This window comes from Stylophora pistillata, chromosome 3 (genome assembly GCF_964205215.1).
Source record: "Stylophora pistillata chromosome 3, jaStyPist1.2, whole genome shotgun sequence".
NCBI lineage: Eukaryota > Metazoa > Cnidaria > Anthozoa > Scleractinia > Pocilloporidae > Stylophora > Stylophora pistillata.
Window position 1 is genome coordinate 9929107 of NC_142521.1, and position 7385 is coordinate 9936491.

A 7385-nucleotide genomic window follows, 5' to 3' on the forward strand; every position below is an offset into this window, starting at 1 on the left:
GTTTTTTCGCTTTTAACATTTTTGTTGTTTTTTGGCTGAGCGAAAAACTTGTCATACAAATTTTTCTGATAAATTCACAGCAAGGAAAGCTAAAAGGGTATAACATCTCTGCTAAATTTTAAGGAATTTCACCGAAGGAAATACGAGAAATCTGAGGGGGAACTTTCTATTTTCTCGCCTCGATGACAATCACGTCATCAGAATAGGAACTCGCCAAGATCGCTATTTGAGCATGCGTGAACTTTGGAACCACGCGGTTTTGTCGAGGACAAATGTGTAAATACGGGCGGTCATTATCTTTGACGTTTTGTACAAACTGCTTTTGACCTGAAAGTCAGTTGAGAACATACCTTAATTTACTATGCCTCAGAATCCTTGGAATCTCTTCGAAGTGTTTCAAAATTGCGGAGACTATTCTCGTCGTGTTTGTGACCCTTGGAAGCGATGAGCGACTGGACAATGGCCGTCTCGTCAAAATACACACAAGACCTTTCCGTCCAAATCGTTGGTACAAATTATTTAAATCCTCATATCTTAGGCCACTGCCAGCAATTTTTTCGGCAATGCTTTGCTTTATTGGGCTATCCGCATGACCTGGGTTGTACAGCTTTCCTTGAAAAGACAAAAGTCTCTGATGACGGTTGTCAAGATATTTCAGGTCTTCGGCGGCGTCATTGACAGAGAATACAGAACTTCTGTTCACCAGCATTTCGTCAGACAAAGCCAACCTAGGCGAAAGCAAGATTCTTCGAAGAGCGATCACTTCCTCTAAGGCGTCGTGGGCATCAAAGGTGGTTTGAAATAAATGTTCGTAAACAGAACTCTGCCCAGGCTTTGGAAATTTACCTTCTGCGTTTTGGATGGAAGAGTGCTTGCTTTTGATGAGTGATTTCATCAGTGTCAGAGTGTCTGCAAACCGGATGGAACTGATGGAACTGAGCTCCGCGATAAAATTTTCGCCACCGTTTTGAAGAAGTATTGGAATATCAAATGTGGCGGCGTTGTGTCCAGCCAAGATTGTGCAAACAGGCTTTGTGGATCGTGTTGAAGCTGAATCTATGCTGGCCCTCAAAAAAGTTATAACTGCCTAAGTACTTGCGATAACTCAAAGGCTTCTACTAGTCGATTATCTTTGAAAAGTCGGCGGATTCCATTGACAGTTTTAACTGTAACTTTGTTGACCTTTGACGCGTGAGAATCTATGTCTCTGGTTGGTAGAATATAGCATGAGAATTGTTTACCTGACCTATCCACGGCAGCGAGCCGACATACTTCTGCTGATTTTCCCGTTGAATTTGTCTCGATGTCAAATAAAACAAAGTGATACAATTTACTGTCATCAAATTTTTCCTTTTGAACTGTGGGTCTCGAAGTGTATTTCGGAACTGCATTTTCGTACTGTTCTTGTTGTTGTTTCGTGACAGCAGTGGTTATATCATAAAGATCAGTGATTGAAAGTTCAGAATTGTTCAACTCCAATGTTGTAGCAGAAGAGTTTAGGTTCAGGCCAATGCCACTTTCATACATGGTACCTTCTTTGCCCTCGTTTTTCGAGGTTTCTGAAATCTGGTGTTTGTGTAATTGTGATCGACGTCGCTTGAATGCAACTGTTCATTTCCTTTGTTTGTCCTTAGAACTTTTCATGTCCATTTTCGTATTATGGTCTACACAGAAAAGACCTGGCTCTATGTTAAGTGACGCTAGAGTTTGAGGAATGTACCTGTAACCTAAATTTACTTGAGAGACACTGCAGGACACTCGATAATCATTGCTTTCACTTCCCCCGTAAAAGCGAATTTTGGGGTTCTTCGAGCCCACCACACTGTTCAGAGACTCGTTACGTTGAGAATTTGCTGCAGGTGCAATTTTTTTATAACAATGTCTGTGCTATATTCATCAAAGAGAGATTTCAGGGCTGATTGAAGGCTATCTCCTTGGAGGTCTTTGCCATAGGGAAGATCTCTGTGACAATAATGAGAAGGGTCTTTCTTGTATCGACACGATGTTTCTCTACAACCAGTATGGTCACCAAATGCATGAGGCACAATGCTTTGAATTGCAGATTTCATGTTTGTAGCAACCCCCTTATTTTGTGCAACACAGTATGTAAAGGATTTGACAAGGTAATTGATGACTTTCTGTGACAACACTGAACAGTTGGGGAACTTACTTCGTTGGCTCAAGTTATATAGGCGTGTTGTAAGGGATCTTTTTATGTGAACTGTATCACTCCATTTTTCCACACCATAGGGTACCTTTTGCTTTAGGTGAGATTCATTCATTGAATCATCATCCTCGGTGTAAATTGAAAATTTGACATTTTATTTAGTTACCTTATTGAAAAGTTCAACTGCAGCTAAAGGCTCCATTGACTTTGAAGAGCCTGAATGATTTTTTCTACAGTCATCGTTATTTGGTTGTTTTCCTGCCTTTTTAGCTTCATCACAGGAGCGGCACATTTTATTTTTTGTTGTGTAGTTAAAGACCTTACCAGTTGAAAGGCCCATGACTGCAGCATGTCCGGTCTTAGAGTTGAAACCTCGCCCCCGTTTCTGCCACCCCATGTCGTAAGAACAGGCAATAGGTACCAAATTGTTCTGGTCAAGCTCGTTACCATTTTCAATTGCCTTCTCTCGTTCAAGGTTTAGGAATTGCTGGCAACTATTTTTTGCTACTAGATCTATTGCCTTTCCAGCTTCCCTTTCCCGATTTTTAAAAGTTGATGAGTTCAGTGCAGGCACATTGAGGATTGAAAGTAAATTGTTTAAATGAGTGTTGCCTACTCCTGTGTGTAAACAGCTAAGGGCAGCTCTCGTGTTCACATCAAAGGTCAATGGACCGCATGCACCAGATCTGTGCTCTTTTGATGTTTTAATGGTGTTTTCCGCATTGCATTGGCTGCATATAACAGTAAACGTGCTTGCCAAGCCACTGTGCTGTTCTTCAATAACATTGCCAAGAGACAAAGGGCCTAGAAATATTGTAAAATACACTGTAAACTAACAGGGGAAAAAAGACTCCACAATATTTGTTATGTTCATTTATATGATAATGATGTAAAATACGCTATAGTGCAGTTAAAAATTGTGAGAATTTACCGTAATGACAAAATAAGCATTCCTTCAGACCATCTGTAAGGGTTTCTAAGTCCACCAGTCTGGATCCTTGTGGCAGGCTCGCCTTCTTCTTAGCTTTATTCTGCTGATGGGAATCAGGGTTGGAGTCAACAGAACAGGTAGGCCGATAATTAGGACAAGCTTGACAGGAAAATCTTACCAAAAATTAAGACTTCCGAATAAAGAAAAACGTACTGACCTCACGTGCTCGTGTCATTCGTTTTGCTGGGGGTTCGTTTTCCTCGGATATGTTATCATACTGGAGCTTCCTTTTGGCATTCCACGTTTTGAACCCTCCGTGTAACCTTTTTATTTTTGTTTCTTTCCTGGTTTCGATCGCTTCCACTTTCCGAAAGCGACCTGACGCATTACGGATGTTGTGTAGGCGTTGTGTAAACTTCTGGTCTTTCACTGTCAATATTGTGCTCATTACTGGAAAGTATCGATGCCGTTTCACTCTCGTCAAGTAAACTTCGCGATTATGTGACAAAAATTGTGCACTCGCGTGCAGCCGCCATGTTTGTTTACATATTCGATGCCATTTAAAAGCTCGCGCCATTTTCGTACCCATTCTTCGCCCGGCTAAAAACCCTATTGAGCCACCTTAAGGTACGTTACAAATTGGATGTTACTAAAACTGGTAACGGGGAACGGGGAACGAGGAACGGGGAACGAGGAACGGGGAACGGGGAACGGGGAACGGGGAACGGGGAACGGGGAACGGGGAACGGGGAACGGGGAACGGGGAACGGAGAACGAAGAACAGGGAACGGGGAACGGGGAACGGAGAACGAAGAACAGGGAACGGGGAACGGGGAACGGGGAACGAGGAACGGGGAACAGGGAACGAGGAACGGGGAACGGCGAACGAGGAACGGGGAACGGGGAACGGTGAACGGGGAACGGGGAACGGTGAACGGGGAACGGGGAACGGTGAACGGGGAACGGGGAACGAGGAACGGGGAACGGGGAACGGGGAACGGGGAACGGCGAACGGGGAACGGAGAACGGAGAACAGGGAACGGGGAACGGGGAACGGGGAACGAGGAACGGGGAACAGGGAACGAGGAACGGGGAACGGCGAACGAGGAACGGGGAACGGGGAACGAGGAACGGGGAACGGGGAACGGTGAACGGGGAACGGGGAACGGTGAACGGGGAACGGGGAACGGGGAACGGGGAACGGGAAACGGGAAACGGGGAACGGCGAACGGCGAACGGGGAACGGTAAACGGGGAACGGCGAACGGGGAACGGGAAACGGGTGTACAGCGGTAACCCGCCTGAGAATTCAAAAAGGCGGAATAAAGGGAACTAAAAGGGTCTGGCAACTAGTTTTGAGCACGCTCTTCGAACGCGATCGTCGGAGCAAAATGCATGGACGGTAAGTGTAGGTTTTATTGAAGGATTTTACTTTGAAATGTTGAGTGCCTCATAAATCTAGTTTTTGTTTGGCACACATTGCAGGTTGCATAGAAATCAAATCCTCGGAGAGGTGAGTATCTTACAATTCATGCACAACATTTGAACAATCAACTCAGAACTACAAGCTCGCGGCATTTACTCTTATATTCGTAGAGTAATTGTACTACAAGGTAATGAAGTTTACCTCCAATATATTCACCGTTACAACCTAGCAATATCAGTAATGTTGTAAAGCAAACAGCTGAATGACTTTCACGCCCATTATGGGAATCACTTTCTCTTGAATATGATCAAAGCAGTGTAAATATTATTGTAAGCATTAGCATGAATGTGAATTTATACACCTACATTCTTGAAGACATAACTCATGTTTTCCTGTTAAATTAAATGTTATTGAAAAGTTCTGTCAATGTTTGATTTCTCTATTGTTTACATGGAAGTTTATGGGTCGATACAAAGATATGTTCCTGATGTTATTTTGCGGTAAGGTAAGCAGATATCTGCATGTAGTAATTTTAATAACTAGGCTGGTTATTACGTTTCCTAGCTCATTTCTGTTAATCTAAGATATTACCTCCTTGCTACTTATCTGCAAAAAATGCTGTTGGGCAATGCAAACAACCAACATACCCAAACTCTGCCTAAAGATGCAGATTTCAGGAAGGAAAAACACAGAGAGACGTCAGAACAAATGGTGGCAGCCGTTGCAGAAACGTTGACTTCAAATTCTCGCCTCGGAATACTAGGCTTCGTGGATTCGCCTGGGCAATAGTTAAATAAAAATGGGTCGTCTAATTTCGCTGCAAGCGGCGACCTAGCGATAATATCAGTGTTTGTAAACATCGTTTACTCCGCCATTTTGAATTCTCAGGTTGATTACCGCTGTACACCCGTTCCCCGTTCCCCGTTACCAGTTTTAGTAACATCCAATCGATTTAATACATGGAGCACTTTTTACGTGCCTTTTTTCAACTTCTGTTTAAGGTTACTTCCTACCTTCAGAGGCCGAAAATATCGTTTTTTTTTGGACTAGATTGAAGTTAGACATTTTAACTAACGTTTACAGAAAAAAAAATTAAATCTAAAAAAGCGTCCGACTTATTTTGAAAAACGTATTTCAAATAAAAGTTAATTAATCAGGAAGGTGTTATAATCTCGTAAATGGGCGAAGCCCTCGGGGGAATGTTCGCGGCAATTTCATGTCGCGTACATATTTTGTTTACATCGAGCACTTGACAAAATTCACACGTGGAAGTTATTTGCTCGTGGAAAGTCTTTTCTCGTGGTTAAAAAACATAACTCAAAATTAGGGCCTGATTACATGAGTCGGGCTCTGTTAGCCGAGCTGATTTCTTTTGTTTTGGTGTTCGCCAAAGCGCGAAAACAAAAGAAATCAGCCCGGCTAACTAGGCCAGCTCGGCTCATGGAATCAGGACCTTAGAGAGGAGTCCTTGGGTAAAGAATAATAAAAAATAACACCCCAAAGAAGAGAGAAATGGCAGCATTTTGTCGCAAAAAAAAAAAGACAGTCCTTGCTGAAAGCGACAAAGGCTCTTAGTTTGGCTAGGAGCCTTCGACAAGCTCGGCATCTGCTGAAGATCGGCAGCATTCGATTATCCTTGGGGCGAGCAGCTTAAAAATTAAAGTCAACACCACAGAAGGTTGTAAACAAGATTCTTCGTCGGAATCTGACGAAACCGATGGAGAAAAAGAAGAATGCGACAGATTTACCCTTTCAGCCGCGGGGTTTTCCCTCGCCGACTTTGTCCATTACTAAACGAGCAACAGAACGAGATAAAAAATAGGCAGTCAATGACTGCATGTAGCTTACTGCACCTGTTATTACGTAGAATACCGTATTTAACCGCTCTGAAAAGACACTAGAAATTACTCACAACTCAAGATATAGTGCAACCACAAATTTGAGCTCCGCGATGAACGGAATACAAATATATTATTATAATATGCTAACACATTGACACCTGAACCACCCGTAACCGCCCCTACCTCCCTTTCCCAACCTTCCCTCATGGTTAGGATTAGGAGTTCAACGAACCAATAAGAATCCGTCATTTACAAATATTTTGATGGCGTCAGGGGGTACTAGAAGGCCATCATTCTATGCGTTCATACTAACTGACCGACCATTTAACTCTTGAGGGGGGGATGGGAGATTTTGAAAAAAACTTCCTGCAAGCGTTTGTTGGAAGAAAAAAATTGCATGCAGCCCAAATGTAACAGAAGAAAAAGGGCATTTAGAACGGAAAAAATAGCAGATTGCTAGAAAAAAAATTTCTTGATGACCAGAAATCACCCACCCCCCCCCTCAAAAATTAAATGGCCGGCCCCTAAATGATCAAACTTGAAAAAAAGAGAGCGTCCGCGCGGCCGACCTTCAAAATTTTCAAGTCGGATTTTTCGTTCCTTTGCGATCAAGCTAGACCTTGTGTAACTCATTATATAAAGTAGCAGTGCTATCTAATACTCCGTCAGGAAAATAATGGATACCAAGGTCGTAAAGGTGACAGAATAAGCTCTTGAGTCAACGACACCACAATTCTCCAAAGCGATGCGAACTGTGGCCGCACAGGTAGCCCAAGCTCTGTCACAGGCTCTTTCACAGTGAATAATTAAAGAGTTTGTAAGGTGCTTTAGTTGGACTTGCTTTTGAGCTCCGTAAATATAAAGTTGTGTGAAATAATCAAAGAAATAAAGTCTTACCTTCGTAGAGAGTAGTCTGTGTTGTTCTCCTCGCGATTTGAGGCCGTTTTGATGTGTTTCAGCTTGACGCCCTAAATTACCGTGCATAAAATACGGGAAGGTCGGAAACTTCTGTTGACACATG

General features: G+C 42.9%; 1 pseudogene; it reads right to left on the reverse strand.

Moving 5' to 3' along the window:
• Positions 1-258: 258 nt before the first annotated feature.
• On the reverse strand, positions 259-2564 carry LOC148734470 (uncharacterized; annotated as a pseudogene).
• Positions 2565-7385: the final 4821 nt, after the last annotated feature.